This window comes from Ambystoma mexicanum, chromosome 1p (assembly GCF_040938575.1).
Source record: "Ambystoma mexicanum isolate Mex_15411 chromosome 1p, UKY_AmexF1_1, whole genome shotgun sequence".
NCBI classification, from domain to species: Eukaryota; Metazoa; Chordata; class Amphibia; order Caudata; family Ambystomatidae; genus Ambystoma; species Ambystoma mexicanum.
The window spans coordinates 873,847,852-873,865,589 of NC_090921.1; positions in this window are offsets into that span (position 1 = coordinate 873,847,852).

A 17,738-nucleotide genomic window follows, 5' to 3' on the forward strand; every position below is an offset into this window, starting at 1 on the left:
AAATTGCCAACACTAATTACAATTTAAAAGATATATGTGGACTCTCCGTAGAAGGTGGCATTGATTTCTCACAACTTAATGAGGAAAGTAAAAAAGCATTAGAGATGAAAGAACTGGGAACTCCAAAAAAAACAATTTGGCTGTATCCGATGATTGTATCCAGTGTCCATCGGAGCCCGTAGTCACGGAGGAAGGTGATTATGGGGATGCCTCTGACACCCTGATTGAGGCTATGAGCCACAAGGGCCGTGGTCAAGCATGTAAACAAGTAAAAAAGAAAATGCCAAATAAAATGTACAAATAACGGAAGATGGTCATATGGGGGGACAATTCCCTCAGGGTTTTAAATACTCTAATGCCATTCAGTCCCCTCAAAAAAATACCATTAACAAAACAAAAACAAAAATACAAAAAATGGGTCTTACTGTTAATACGGACATTAAGCTTTTTTTATACCAAAAACTAAAATTAGCCATTGTAGTGGTGGGAAAAACGAGGGTACTTCATACTCCTCCCCATACCCACACTACAACACCAACACATTTATTGAGTAATCCCACCCTTGTACCCCTAGAGAAGGCCCAGGTTGGGGAATCACAACCTGGAGGGTTAAAGGAAGTGGTCCTTACCACAAATTCAGGGGAGGCTACTAATGCAGGGGAACCCCATGCTGTAGGCTTACCAATGAGAGGGACTGTGGGGGGGGGGTCCCTCCGCCTCTACTGGCATCCACCCTTGCTCCTAGCGAGGATATCAAAATTTTGATACAACAGGCTCTAAAGAATTCTGTTACAAGATTCGAGCAGGCAGGGAGTCAGATTCCCGGCCACCTCCAACTGGATCGAAGCTAAGCATCATTTACTTGAGAATATTGACACTATAAAAGGATCTTCTAATGACCCAAAATTATTCAGATCTCTAAAAGATTACGTTGGGATAGAAAAATAGAAAGCCGATCCCCCAACCACGATTGGGCTGGGTTGTGAACCAACAAATTTGGCTCACAGTTCTTGTATTCCATTGAGGCATGGGGGCCTTAGCGATGTACATTCCGCTATGTATAATCATGCATCACGTCCCATTGAGGGACCGGCAGCACTGTTTAATCACCCTTGCTTAGACTCTTCCAAATTACTGCAAATTTCCACATCATGAAATGAGAAACATCCCTGAAAGAAATATGAATTCCCATCAACTGAAAGAATGGGAGAATCTGGCACGAGCTGTACATCCCTCAGGGGGGGGACAACCACAATCCACATAGGCCCGATGCTCAGGCATTATGTAATGATCCACTGAAAGAAGGGGAAAACCGGGCACATACTGAATACTCTATAGGGGGGGGGGAGAATCCCACCCCCTACAGGCCCAAAGATTGGGCCTTAACCAAGGAGACGTACAATAGGATTGACTGGAGAGTCCCTCACTTTTCAGACTGCCCAAGCATTATGCTATATTCTATGCTTCCTCAGGGTGGTCCTGAGTCAATAAATTGCCCAAGGGTTTTATCCCTCTTTAGTGAGATAACTAGACTCTCCATGATTTCTTCTGGTGATATCAAATTGGTGGATTTCATGCACCCACTGAGATTTGATTATGTAAGATTGTTTTTTTTCTCCCAGGCCAGTATAGAACTTGTGGCCTTGGAAATTGATTCCCTTCATTGCTTCGGCTTTGATCTAGAACCATTTAATAATAGACTGATCAGCCAAGGTGTTGAGGTAGAGGGGAGGAGCTTCGCTGATGCTACCTCGTCTGTACATTCAAAAAGGTTTGAGGGGGCAACTGTACAAATCCAAACTCCAGAAACTGATCTAAAATGGCTGGCGTAAACACTGAGCGAATCACTAGCTAAAATTCAAGCTTTAAATGGGAAACCATAGACTTCTTTTTTATATACAGTTGTATCTTGGAACTCACGGGGAAACAAAGTTCTGAAGCTGGCGTCTGATAGCATTAGCCTCCTATGTGAAGCGAGTATTTTCTGTCTCCAGGAGGCGTGGGCTCTCACTCCTCTGGTGCTGGACGGTTACAGTATACATCAAGTGCCAGCAGTAAAAAAATCAAGAGGAAGACCTTCGGGGGGCATGCTTATTGCAATTAGAAACTTGCTAGCCTTTAAGTGTATTAAGCCCTTTTCGATTCATAAGGGATGCATTGCCATGCTTCTGCACTTTTTTCCCCCATTCCCCTTGGACATCTGTTGATAATCAATGTATAATGGTGTCCTGAGTTAGATTTGAATGAATTTATTAATTTAATTGATGATATGATTCAGGAATGCCAAATGCTGAGTAAAATACTTAATATCATGATCATGGGTGATTTTAACTCTGAAGCTGGGTTGCGTTCAAATGGGGTTCATGAGGAGCCAACTCTCTACTCTACGGGTCATGGCTGCTCTAGAAAGCAAGTGCAGGGATTGTAGTGGAATCATTTCTTGACAGGCTGGGGCCTAAACTGTGTAAATGAATATATGAGTATGGGAGTGACCAGTTACACTTGGACAAATGGCTCTGAGTACTCCACTGTTGATTACATTTTTGTGAATACGCATCTACTTAACATCATATCCGATTTTATAATACTACCCTCCACTGCTAGTGACCACAGTATGCTTAAACTGTCTTTACAGGTGCATACTGTGGTCACTCCTAAGGAACTATATCCACTGACGATGGAGCCCAATAATGCTGGGAACAGACATCCAGAAAGTAAAAAGGGTCTTTTTTCAGGACTATGATACAAATGGTTTTGATGAAAAAATTAGAATTTACACGCATATGGATTTCAATTATTATGTCAAGGGTGTTATTCTGGGTCCCCATGGGATCAGGAGATCCAAGAAATTAGGCCAATACCATAGACATGTCTTTGATCCCTCTATGTGATCCCTCTATGTACTGCTTAAAAAAGAGAGGAATCGTGAGATTCGACTTTTAGCAAAGAAGCTGTTTACTACCCAATTGAGGGCAGCAATAAAAAAGGCTAAAAATAAATGGAAATCCAAAGCTCGTGCATTAAAAGGAAAAATCCTCCAGAAGGATGCGGAACGTATACTAGAGGCCCTATCCAAAACAAACCCAAGAAACTTTTGGACCCTTAGTAATAAGAGAGGTGACTCCCAAGCTAGAGAACAAGGAGTGTGTATTTCCTCTCTGGTTTGGGAAGGGCACTTTGGCTCTCTATACAGTCCACCCACCACTAAATGGTTGGTACCTGTAGACATCCTCTCATGTCAATGGAACATCCCTTTTGCATTGCTCGATATTCAAAGACTTATAACCAGACGCTCGTCATCTTGGGCACCAGGGCCCAATATGCTCGCTAATGTTGTGTTTAAGGGCAACCCGATTCTGTGGGAAAAGATTCTGTTTCTTTTGTTTAAGGACAATGTGATATCCAGGGTATTTCCAATGAGCTGGCACTTGTCGTATGTCGTTCCCATCTATAAAAAGGGCTATAAGTCTTTGCCGTCCAGCTATAGACCTATCGCCCTGCTTGATGCCGACTCAACATTTTTTGCGTCCTTAGTCTTGGAACACATCCATACCTGGATGGATGCAGAAGGAGTTCTCTCACCCCAGCAATTTGGTTTTAGGAAAGCTGTGGGCACGGACGCTGGGGGGCTTCTGCTGACCATCATGCAGCATCAAACTAGGACTAGAGGCAATCAACCTATTTATCTGGCATCGATTGACTTGTGCTCTGCTTTTGATTTGGTAAATAGAGCCACATTGTGGAGTAAACTATATGCTCAAGACATGCCTGCACAGTTGTTATCCATTATTCATCACTTCCATGTAGAAACCAAAATTAGGGTCCGACTCAGTATTGAGCAAACTCTTTCAGAGGAAATCAAGACGAGTAATGGTCTCAGACAGGGATGTATATTCGCGCCAACTATTTTTCATTTGTACTTATCAGACATAGGCCCAAATCTGGAAGGTGCATCTTTTGCTACTCCTAAAGTGGAGGGTAACAAGATTGTTTGGACAGCCTATGCTGATGATATACTTGTGTTTGACCAGACGCCTATAGGTTTGCAACGTGTGTTGTCCTCATTTAAGAAATATACAGTTGAAAATTCACTTGCCATTAATCAGACTAAAACTGTCATTATGCGCCTAAGTTACAGGAAATGTGCTATTAGGTTTGCCTGGTTCCTAGATCATGTCAAACTCTCAATATGTCATGTTTTTCACTATTTGGGCTATCCTATATTTGAGTTCGTAAATAGGGTAAATTTATGTATCTTATTGGATAAGAAAATCACTCCATTGATTTCCCAATTGCGTAAAATTGATAACAAATATGGGAAATTTTCATTGTTACCCTGTCTGAATATGTACCGAAACAAATCTGTTGCTCAGTTTTGTTACGGGATGGAATTTGCCTCTTCTTGGTTCAGGAGTGAATATCTCAAATATGAGGCCGCCTGCTGAGATCTATGGTCTGGTGTCTTCCGAAATGCGTCCCACTTGCGGCGATACGCTATGAACTAGGTCTGTTTTCCTTATCAAGCATAATCATGTGGTGCAGAGTATCCCTATACAGGAAATTGCTAGTGGGTAAGGACACCACTCTGTATGGAATCCTGGGACGGCGCATGGCCGCTGGCGAGGACTCGTCCTCGGTATTGTGGGATTTGGAAAGGGAGGCCCAGGAGCGCCTCGCAGAAGTTGGGGTGTCAATAGAATTACTTTTCACAAATCCCATGAAGGTCAAGAGACTATTGCAGCACATGGACTGGAACTTTACGGTCAGTGTAATTCAAAACAAACAATTGTATTCCCATTTGGTCACCAACAACAAAAAAATGGGCACCACGGAACCTTATCTCATAAAATTCCCAAGCAAAGCGCTCAGACAGAAATGTATGAGATTTCGTTTCAATGTTTTGGCAACTGGTCTAATTATGAATGTAAGGCACAGTTCGCTTGTTTCAACTGTGGAATGTAGATTTTGTAATCAAGACGCTAGGGACGAAACACTGGAACATTTGTTGACTTAATGTGTGGGACTCAGACAACCACGCATTGAATATTTTTCAAAATTTGTGCCCAATACTGAGTGTGTCAATCTTAAAGCACTTTGGATGGATATGTTACATAGCCCCAGGGTTAAATTGCAACTAGCGGTTCTATTTTTTCTAAAAACAAAATGTGAACTGTAAGGATGAATGTTTGGTATTATGTTCAGAGTAAAGAGCGATCCCTTAGGAATTGGTTCAGGAAGTGCTTTTGATCGTAAATGGAAAGTAAGAAAAAGAAATATGACATGATTTTAGTATTATGTGGTCAATAATAAGGTTTGGACTGTATCAAAGAAAAGGCTGTTAAGCTTTATTGAGTCGTGCAACATGAAATTTTATGTATGAAGAAATGTGATGTGTAAATATTCTGTGAAATTGCGTGTATCGTTATTTTTCAGGTACTGTTTTAGTTTTGATTGATGTGTATCATACTTTTAGCTGTTGAAATTGTTGTGAAAATGTATTAGAGATTTCTATTTTTGTAAAGGTAGCTATCTAACCAAAACAAATAAAAAAAAAAAAATTACAAAAAAACAAATATGAAAGCTTTGTATTTGTTGGTTTTATGGTTTGTGGTATTGGTCACCTGTATGGATCCTAGACCCCTTTTAGGTCTATGGGTGCTGATTAAATATGCAAAGTTCGTATTTCTCACTGTTCAGTGTTTATCTTCCCACCAAGGGTCCCAGACCCCCTTAGTGTAATTTATCTGCCTCTTTGGTTCCTCATACATCTCGCCTCCAGCCTCCTGCCCCCTCTGTGTCTCGCCAACCTTGGGATCAGCCACCCTGGTACTTGTAGGGTCTGGGCTTTCCCTCATGGATTTCTTACAGGTTTCGCATGGGCCTACTGGGCTTTCCAGCATCCTCACGACCTTCTGTGTGCTTCTTTTGCTGTTCAGTGTCTGTCTCCCTGCACACGGTTACTGGAAATCAGCTTTCCTTTGCTCAGGTGTACTTCCCATGCTGCGAGCCTTCTGCAAGTGTGGTTCTCTCCGGGAAGTGATGTTCTTCTCCCTCTGGCCAGCCTCAGCGTACCTGAAGCCTCTCATGGTCTGCGCCAGACCAAGAATGAAGAAGACATCCTGCAATTCCCTCTCTCTTTGAATGACAGCAGGCCAATCAGGTCCCTGCAAAGGCTAGAGCACATACTTTTGTTTGTGTTGGTAATCATCATTACTCATGGTCTCTTTCTCGTCCCAGTAGTTATTATCTGGGATCGATTACAATACATGGTGGGTTCAGGTAATGAGGATGGGTTTTGAGGGAAGGTGTGAGGGGGACAGAGATATTGTGTTCTCCTAAGCTGGTCACTACTCTCAATGGTGTCCTCCCTCGCCATGAGATCCTCCTGCTGAGCACCACCCCCAGGGGGAATATCGGATAGTGGCCTCACCTCCCTGGCCTCATGGTAAGGGGCTCCCCAATCAGAAGCAGCGACGATACTTTGGGATATATTACATACCCTTCGCCTCATGATATTCACTTTCCCATAATGATTGGAACAAGGGTTATGGTGGAGTTACTTCAAAACCAGATTATTTTGGTATGTTGCCGCTTTACCTTCGTCCTGGGGTTTTCTTCCCCTTTCTTTGAATGGTTTATTGTGGTCAACTGGGATTACAGACAACCTTTGACATCTTACTTGAAGGTCTGTCTGGGCTATCCATGATACCCATTGGGACAACTCTTGCAGATTACTACCAAGGATTAATTGGGGGTCATTATGCTATTAGCGCCATGGCTACCCCCTTACTGGGTACCGGGTTCCTTAAATGAGGAATTACCTGGCCATTCTAACCTTGGAGGTAATTCCTCATTCAAGGAACCCGGACCCGGTACATCCCCATTCCCATTCGAGCCCCGATAGGGCTCTATGGGAATGGGGAGGGTGCTAACAACGGGCCCATTAATAACGGGTCTGTTGTTAGCACCCTGGTCTGCTCACAGGACCCACTAAGGACGCCTGATTTTACCCTGCGGCCTTCACTGGATCCTGCAAGGAGACCTCGTAATAGGGCGGTAAGGGGTTGACGGCTCCGGCACCTTTACCTGCGCCATTAACCCCTAACCACCCAACTCGTAATGGCCCCCTATTGTGATGGTAGTTGTGGGATTACGGCTGCTGTCATCCAGATTTCTTTCCCAAAGATTGTTATAGGGATTCTCACAAAAGGGTACGTTTCCGTGCATCCATGGACACAGCAAACTTCTTTAGTTTGAGTCCATCTCCTATTTTTAGGTATCAACTCAGACCCGATGGCACACTTTTTACTCCCGCTATCGAACAGGGCCTGCAGATGTTTTTGTTGGATATTAATGGGTAGCCGGTAAATGTTTTTTTCCTTTTGCATATAGGAATCAGGTCTTGTTTTTCCCTTTTTATATTTTCTTCCCTTTCTCCAGAGACTTCCCTGTACTTTCTTCCTAATTAGTTATTATTTCATTGGGTTGGGCGTAGTGGGGGTTATCATAGGATGGTTAAGCTCTCAGTTCCTTAACTAACCCAGCAGAGTTGTGTTATTTTGATAGTGGGATGATTGGGAAGTCCACCCTATTTAAGGGGCAATGTCTCGCTAGATGACCAAACTCTTCACAAGAGAAACCTAAATTATTTCGAGTAGGAGATGGTGGGGTAAAAAAGGTGGTTTATGTTGACCTTCATTTCCTACTACGAGGGAGTTTGTATCTTGGACGAGACCCTTAGAATGTACTGTTTCTTCTAATTCCTGGCCATCATTAGGGGGCCTTAATTATACAGATGGTTCTCTTTCCTTCTCCTGTCCTATCAGAAAAACATGTTGGTGTAAACTATTAGAAGGGTGGGCTTTGAGAGTTTCCCTATTATCAGGGGAAACAAATGGCTGTGACAGGTTACATCTCTCAGGGTGAGAAATATCCTCCTTCACTCCTCCAGACGTAATGGAGTTATCCAGCTATTTCCTTGGGGGAAGGTGCTTTCACAGGGTGTTATGGGACTGGGGAGGTTGACATTTTTGCCTGAGGATTTATACTCTGCTTTACCCCCGACAGAAATCGGACATTAGCTGGGATTCCCCTCCAGAGAAATATAAAGAGTTTTCTTGGGGTAAACATTGGTTTTCAGAGTAATTTCTTCCTATATGGGTATTGTTGAAGGGATATTCTCATACCGTCTCACATATCAGGCATCCCACTAACACACCCCTTTTGATCTTAACTGGGTTCGATGAGTAATTAAAGAGGACACATTTCACTTCCTCCCTGCAGGATAGGAGGGGTAACAATTTTATCCCTCTAGTTTGGCCATATTCTTCAAGGATCATAACATACATGACAAGATTTGTGGGGAAATCTACTTGTAGATCTAAAGAGATTATTTCCTTTTCTCTTCCAAATAATCTCACGGAAAAAAAGGTTGTATCTGTTCCCCTCTACCATTTTCCTCAAGGAAGAATGGCCTGGGATATTATCGATTGAAAAGTAATTTCTATCCTAACTTTGGGGCAGTCGTGGAAGGGAGTAGTAGTTATCAAGGGGTTATCTAATCTTATAATGTTTTGGGTTCCCAGTTTATATCAACCACTCCTGACACCATATGTGAGGGTCTAGGATTAAGAGACGGACACAAAGGTGGCACATTGATTGGCAAATTCTTTTACTGACAACCAAAAATGGTGGAAATTGTAGGAAAACCTAACTAGCCAGATGCCTAAGAGGGGTTTCCCTGCCTCAACAAAACTAGCTCATGAAATTGTCTGTTTCAGAATGTCCAAAGTAAAGTTCTCAGTCCTTTGTCCAAATCCTAACCTATCCCTCACAAGCTAAACTCAATATAATGTGCATGGCTAAAGGTATTTTTACTTCTGACCTGCAGCCCGACCTTGTAGCTCAAGTAAAAAAGTTTCAAAAGGTGTAGGAAAATAAAGCAAAAATTCCGCAAGACTCAAGAGGTTGATTCCCTTTCCCCAAAGTCTTTCAACATATGAAAACAAGTGAAAGTGCCATCAAACCCAAGGGCTTGGCTACATTTCTCAGTACCTCCTTCTTAGTCCACTCTCCTGCCAAGTAGGGTAAACAACCTTCTCATTCACCCACAGTCTTGGTTTACTCTCCTGCCAAGGTCTCTGAGTGTTCCTTGAATATGCAAGCTTCATATTTGTTGGTATTATGGTTTCTTCAAGCCACAGCCTTAGTTCACTCTCCTACCAAGGTCTTTGAATCTCTCTTGTCTCTCTTGCATGTATACAATTTACATTCCTCTTTGTTATTGGTTGGAGGTTTTTTTCCCCAGCGTGGTTCCCAGACTCCCTTCACCTATATATTCTCACAGTTCTCTTCATTTTTTTTACCACAGCTTTGGTTTACTCTCCTGACAAGGTCTAGGGGTTCTGCTTAAATATGAAAAGTTTGTGTTTCACACTGTTGGGTGTTTATCTTCCCACCATGGGTCCCAAACCCCCTTTTTGTATTTATTCTGCCTCTTTCGTTTCTCATACATCTTGCCTCCAACCTGCTACCCCTTCTGGGTCTCCCTTACATTGGGATCAGCCACCCTGATACCTGTAGGGTCTGGACCATCTCTCTCGGGTTGCTTGCAGGTCTATCCGGGGCTTCAGTGGCTTTCTGGGCGTTCCACCATCCTCGCCAACCTTCTGCGTGCTTCTTCTTCTGTTCAGTGTCCGTCTCCTTGCACTCACGTGGCTCCGGTTACCAGCAAGCAGCCTTTCTTTGCTCCGGTATGCTTCCAGTTCTGAGAGCCGTCCTGTGAGTACGGTTCTCTCTGGGATGCAATGATATTCTCCTTCTGGATGGCCTCTGCGTACCTGCAGCCACTCGTGGTTTTATTCGGGCCAACAACGAAGACGACATCCTGCAGTTCCCTCTTTCTCTTTGAATGACAGCAGGCCAATTGTGTCCTTGCAAAGGCCAGAGCATATACTGTTTTTCGTGTTGGAAATCATCATTACTCGCAGCCTCTTCCTCATACCAGTAGTTATTACCTGAGATGTATTACAACAATACATGGGGGTGTCAGGTAATGTGGAGAAGGATGGGTTTTGAGGGAAGGTGAGAGGGGGAAAGGGATTTTGTGTTCTCCCAAGCTGGTCCCTACTCTCAATGGGGTCCTCCCTCCCCATGAGATCCTCCTGCTGAGCACCATCCCCAGGGGGAATATCGGGTAGTGGCCTCACCTCCCTGGCCTCCTGGGAAGCGGGCCCCCCATCAGAAACAGCGACGATACCCTGGGATTCGTCCCAATACCTAAAAACATGCCTATACCTAAAAACATGCCCAGCCTCAGTGGATGCATAGATGACAACAAAGTGTCTAAACCGCAACCCTGTCAAAAGGGAACTCTTGATCCTCCATGTGGTTGCATCAAACTCCACCTTAAGTCCCTCGCCTGACAAGATGGGCCCATGCCTTGTACCATCCTCCTCTGTAAAGAACATTGGAAACTCAATGGAAATCCGCCTTATGCCTTAACCACTTCCAAATTCACACTCTACAACCTATCATGCTTTGCATATGCTTTACCCATTGGACCATTGGTCTGATATCATTAGTTCTAATAAGACTGGATTACACACATTTTCTCACTCTCCCATCTCATGAAAAAACCTGAACCCAAACGCTTTTTCCACAGATCCTTGACAGATAAGCATTCCTGGACACAGTGGCAGTGAGAGGGATTCAGTACTTGACTGCTCCTACAGCTTAATTAATCTGGAAAAATAAAATCACTATTCAGGCGACATTGACAGTACTAGATTAGGCTTGTTTTAAAATGGAACTCTACTTGGATTCCTTACAGTGCATGGGATCAATGCCAGTAAAAGTGACTCCCTATGAAATGTTGGAAAGCCTGCAAGCTCTTGAAGAAGAAAGGCAGGCTGAGGAGGTCCCAGGGGGAGATAGGTAAGCTAAGTCATGTGAAGGGGTACATATCCTAGATGAGGAGCAGAGGCAAAAGACTGGGGTAATGAAGGTAATGCCACTCACCAAATAGGGTAGGTTGTGTTGATTCCTGCAGGTCCAGAGCATTAGATAAGTCAGAAGGAACTCTCAGAGTAGGAGGCAACACTTGTGATTGATGAACCCAGAATCTGTACCTCTGCAGATGTGGTGCCTCCACCAGGAGTGATAGTATGGTGCATACTGCTGTATTCCTCAGCTGGAACAGTAATAACCAATTCAAATGGCATGCAATGAGTAAATACGAATGACAGTCAATAAAACAGTTCCACACAGTAACGTGTTTAAATCCCTGTGTAAGGGAAACATGTATTGTAATAATTGTAGACATTTTGCAGTACAAAATGACTGCACTGACTTTGCACTGCAAAAATACACTGTTCACAGTTCCATGAATTAGGGTTTGTGTCGGTGGTGCAAAGTCACTTTGAACTGTGCAAAAAATTCCATGAAGCGGCCCTAGTATATTTTACATATTCTGCATGCTTGCATCCTCGCCTGGTGTCACGGGTTTATCTCTGAGTATAGGTCATAGGTCTGCAACCTTTGGCTTGCCAGGTGTTTTTAACTACAACTCGCATGATCCTTCGTGATTGTCCACATCTATGCTGGATAGGGCTGATGGTAATTGTAGTCCAAAACATCAGGAAAGCTACAATTTGCAGATCCCTTTGCAGATCATTCCTAACATAATTATGTGGTGATCAAAAGGACCTGAGGCATGCACTCTGAATACAGAAACATTAAAAGGCGGCAGTGGGCTACAAATGTGTCTGTTATGCAACCTCCAGTAAATACAATGTATTTGCTCCAATGCCCCGTGTACCGAGCAGGGACGTCATTTCACCAAAATGCCAGGGGTAGTGGAAGTGTCATCACATGACCCTTGACCTCTGATGACATCACAGGAATTGATGTGATTTGACCCCACCCCAAAGTGATATTGTGGGATAATTATGTAGCACTTACGCTTTACATAGAATAAATGTACACACAATATCACCCAACCTGTGTTGGTACTCATTTATCGACCTCAGAAGGATGAAAGGGTCAGTTGAAGTGTTTAAGAACAGACTAAATCAGTGACACACACCCTGAAGTGTGCCTGAAATAAACCTTTAATGAGTCTAGCAATTATTGTATAGAATTATAGAACTACACATTATTTGGTATTTCTATTCTTTCTTATTTAGGGTCACTGCTGAAAGTGTTACACTTGTGGTACCACAGTTCTTTTTTTTGTTCTTTTTTTCCAAGAGCCCTGAACACGAAAGCCAGCCACTCCAGAAGCAATGAGCCACATGGCGCTAGCTACAGACCAGGAGCTTGCATTAAAACATTTTTTTTAAACTTTTTTTTAGGGGTAGTAAGGGAGACCACAGGGATCGCAACGCGACTCCTAAATGACATCCCTGGTACCAAGAAGCATAGCTACATGACTAGCCAATCTCCAATTCGACTGAAGACACAACACGAACTCTCAACTGTTTATAATTAAATGCAACCTACTCAGATGTTAATTATTTTTGGGAACTATTGGAGCAAACGGATGACTAAGTTAATACAGGTAGGTTTTTGCGCCCTGCTATTATTTGCCTAGTTATATGGATTTGATGTGCAAGTCCTCTGATACTCGCGATGCTAGGTTATCCACCATTCACGAGCAGGCTGGAAAGATATGCCTTAGGATGGTGGACAGAGGGCAATGGCAGTCGTGGGATGTGAAGTGACTACCCAACCTCATTACTCCAACCGGGCAACGTTGACCCACAAAGCAACAGCTTTCCCGTCCTAGTTGCTAAATCATGTCATTCCTTGCCTGTCTCCCTAAGAAAAGAACCATTATTCTGGTGCTTCAGGAAATATGTGAAACCCTGGCTCTTCACACAGGAGATGAAATGACACCTGCTTCCTGTTAACCTTGCACATGTCTGCAATGCACAATGCCTTTTCCCTTGTAACATGCTCTTTGCACTGTTCTGTACTCGTCTGTCATGCAATTTTAATGTGAAACCTCATGTAATGCGCCCAGATACCCCAGGGTTAGGTCTATAAATGAACACATAAATAAATATATAAATATGCTTCACCCCAGGGAAATATGCATTGCCTTTAAAGTGTTGGCTTCGGCCAGATCTCAACTTTGGTTCTGTCACACATGTTTTGCCGATCATGCGGGCTCTGAATGTACATTTTTTCATATACAAAAATAAAACCGGCTGCCTGTTTTGTAACAGTTGTTCAATGTTAATTTGAACAGCTCCAATAAGGAGCAAGAAAGCCACGCAGCCTTATTCAGAGGCGTTCACAATAATTATACTTCTATTCAGGAAGTAAAGAGCATTCTGATCTGAAATAGAGTTTCCAAGAACCTGCTATAAAAGGAAACGCGTGCAGCACGTTATTTAGAGGCAGCGCCTGCCTTGGTAATTTCAGTGTGTCCATGTATATCCGTTACTGTGGTTTTGATTTTGCGATTCATCCCATAGATGTGGCAGTGGACACGTTGTAGTTGGGGGTGAATCACCACACACTCAAACATTCTACCATGTGTTTACATTTTGTTCTTCTATTTCACAACCTTCCACTCGTAAACACAAAAAACCTCATAATGGGAGTGTGCGAGATCAGAGGCCACGAACCAGCGTTGTGTGTGTAGCATACGCTAAAACAGCCAGTCTGGGTGTTAACATGTGAGTCAGGAGTGCAACGAAGCAGGCCCAGAATCTAATACACTCTGAATAGTAAAATGTTCTATTTCAAGCGAGTACAAGGAAAGGGTGCGTGGAAGAATGAGGAGGAAAGCTGTGGGGACAGGAACGATGGGATTTGGAGAGAAACAAGGTAGAAAAATGGGTTGTAACTAGAGCAGAGGGAACCATAATAGAAGAGAGAAAAAAAAACAAGAAGTTAGGTGCTACAAATGGAATGGTAGAAAACGAGAGGACAGGAGAGAAGTGACGTAAGAGGAGTTGTGGCGAGTGAAGCCGGTTGTGTGCAGGATGAGTGAAGGCATGCCACATTGTGCATGTAGCAGGCTTTACAAGTAGGGCCCTTATACACCAAGGCCTTAAACGTAGTGTCAGGGAAGAACTCCCTGCATATTAAAGTGCTGTAAATGCTCACAAGACTTGCTTAGGCATAGCCCCTTCATCACTAATATTGGCGGGTGGCGTATACTCGTTCTAGAGGATCACAGCCCTCTACGGGAGCATGTGCTGAGAGAATACTTGAGTCGGCGACCTTAACAGGCCATACATCTCAAATGCTGGTTTCACATTTGCATTACTAATTTAATGGAGGAAAGTAAAACATGAACATTACTGATGCTGGCACTGTAATTCAGGCAGAGCTCTCAAAAGACGGGTCGCCCTCTGACATGAACTCATCCCTGCTTCTGTCTTGCACCAGGTGACACTTAGTTCATACAATGTCTTTCAAAGGGAAGCACATCTCTGAGAACAACATTAGAGATTTGCTGTGAAATACCCATACCTCCCTCTGTCACGCATCCAAACTTAATAATCAGCATCGGGCAACTCAGTTTAAGGTGAAAAATCATAGTGTGAATGGGTGGGGTATCCTTTTTTCCCTACTACTTTGTGGCGAAACATAGGTCGGAAGACTGGCTACCACATCTCAGTGCTGGTGAGATGGAATTAGTCTATTTTAACAGGATGTAAAATGAGAGTTTTTAGTTTGGGCTATTTATTGCATTAGAGTACAGATAGGGAGAAATGGCATATGAGGGACACACAGCTTTCAGGTGTTGTTTGGTTATTTGCCTGCCCATTGCCATGCTGATCCCTATGGCCATCCCCACCCAGTTACTGCCCCTCCCTGCCCTAAACTCCTCCTCATGGGAACTCTTTGAGCGTGCTTTAATCAAGCCTTACCATCAAACTTTGCACTAAAAATGCCTGCCAGTGTTTTTTAAAAGCAGTCTTCAGAGAGTTAATGACTTAATTGGAGTTATAAGCTACTGGTGTAATAAAAATGCCTTAACCAGGTGTACCTTCAGCTACTAAGTATTAGGCATTTACCAGGCACTGCTGTTAGAAGCCCAGGTGCTTGCACGATTTTGCACCTGCTACCATCAATTGGCAGTTAATACCACTATGGTTGTGCCTGGCAAGTGCCTTTCCCATGCCTACACAAAAGCCCAAACTGTTGGCATTGCCAATGCAGCTCACATTTGAGGGTAGGTTTGGAAGCTTTAAACACCCCATTGTTATGTGGAGATAAGCATAGTGCTAGAATCTCAAAACGGAATTTCTGTTTCCACCGCGGGTAACAGTTGTGTCCCAACCTAGTTATGAGTTTTTGCTACTCACCATTCTGAAGTTCCATTGCACTTAATTGGGGCATGGACGTATAACCACTAGTTATAATAAAACCATTATTTTGGACGTCATTCCACCATTCATATGATGGTAGTTTTACTTTTTTTAAACAAAATTTATTTTAATGATTAGTTTGCATGCAAACTTTACATTATTTCATTGCAATTAAAACATGAGAAAATTTCATTTTTCAATTTCCATATCATCCTTTCATGAAATAAAAAGAAAGAAAAGAAAAAAATAAGATAAAATTGAGTTCATATAACAAAGTCCTTATTTCCTCTTGTGTTCCTCATTTATAATCAAACTGGTATCTTTCTTATTTTTCCCCAAATTTAATGAGTTGCAAAATTGAACGACTCCACCTTTCTTTCTCATTCAAGTTTCTTTTATCTCTTTGAAGCATTTGAGCAAATAATTTCCGCTTTTCTGTTAATGTTTTGTATTTCATTATTAAGTGGTATATTGTTTCTTCTTGCTTCATTTGCTCACAAAATCTGCATACATTAATTTGTTTCTCCATCTGGTGAGCATGTGCTAGGTATTCTCTTGTTGGTAATACATTTAATCTTATCCTTAAAAAGACATCTCTAATCAACTTGTCCAGGAATTTTTTCAGATATATTAGTAACTCATTTACAGTTCTAATATCTTGGTCTACTTGAATGTTCAATTTTTATTTATCCTTCATTTGTTGTGTGAGAATCCAATCGTCTCTTTTGATTTTCAATTTGACCTTCTGAGGTCTATTTATTAACATTTCCTCTTTTATATCCATAGTTAGTAAAAGATGGTTACAGTATTTTTTCCAGGTATTTATTACTGTTCCATTAATTGGAATAGCTTTTTCTTGTAGTACGGTCATCACCGGCATATTTCCTTTAATTAAAGTTTTTCTGTATAAATCGAGGGTTCTCCACATCACTATAGAGGATAAACATTGTAAGTCTAACTCAAATCTTATTCTGGGCATTGGATATGATTTAGGAAGGCTCAGAATTTTCCTCCAGAATATACCTTCGCTTCTTGTCTAATTCGCCATTGGTGTGTTTATTATGGCCTCACTCCCATATGTTAATATCGTAACTACTTTTTGTTTGTAGTATGTCCATACAGGAATAATTGAAAATTTGCCGTATTTCATGTGTATGACTAGGCCCTGTCGTGCTAAGGATTCAGCTTTGGTTGTTAATATTTCACTCCATTGGGTGTTTATTGTGAACTGGTTTACCCAGATACCTAAATATTTAACAGATTTCACCTCTTGTATACTTTCGTCCTTTATATATATCCTTAAAGATCTTTTCGCAGGATCATTTCAGTTTTTTTGATGTTTATTTTTAAGTTGTTTTTCTCTGTATATTGAAGGAAAGCGTTCATTCTCTGCTGCAAACATTTTTGTGTCTTATTGAAGAGCACAACATCATCGGCAAATAAGATGTAAGTTATCTTGGTCATATTCAATATAGGAGGGTTGCCCACCTTAGCTACGTCCGATGTTTGTAGGTCAGAGATATGCAAAACAAATAATGCCGCTGATAATGGACATCCTTGTTTTAGGACGTTTTCTGTAGATATTACTTCTGATAAAGTGCCATCCAAAGTCAATCATATCTTGATGGAAGTTTGCATATACAGCACTTTGATTGGTTCCAATATATTGCTTGGACAATTTTCTATCTTCTTCCATAATTTGTCTCTTTTGACAGAATGAAAAGCTAGTTTTAAATCCACAAAAGTGGCAAAAATTGAGATGTTATTTTTCATTGCTTCTTGTTTGAGGCAATATAGTAAAAATATGTTTAAGTTTGTTCCTATATTTTTCGTAAAGCCTGTTTATCTTTTGTCGAAAAGCTCTTTATTTTTAGCCCAGGTGTATAGATGTTTTTCCAAAAAACCTGCACAAATTCTACCCAGTTGGTCCAGAAGAGCTAATAGACGATAATTAGCAGGGTTATCTCTGGCTCCTTTTTTGTATATAGGAATGATTGTTGCTAATCTCCACGTATTAGGTATTTTCTGTGTTTTTACAATAATGGTAAATAATTGGTGGCAGATACTAGCCCATATTTCTGGATATTTTTTCAAAGTCTCATTGCTCATACCATCCGGCCTAGGGGCCCTGGAAGGGTTACATTTTTGGTATGGTGGGTTAATTCACCAATGTCCCACTCTTTCGGTTCAGTTGTGACTTCTGTTTTCCCGTATAGTTTGACAAAATGTTTTTACAATTTTCATGTGTTACGCCGCCAATTTGGTTTATTATCCTAACTTCCTTATTATTTAATAAAGCCCATAATTCACTTGTATTTCTTTGCTTCTTGGTTTTTAGAATTTCTTAATTTTGATTCAACATCGCTTGTTGTGATCGTATCCAATTTCTGTAGCGAGTTCTGATTTTAC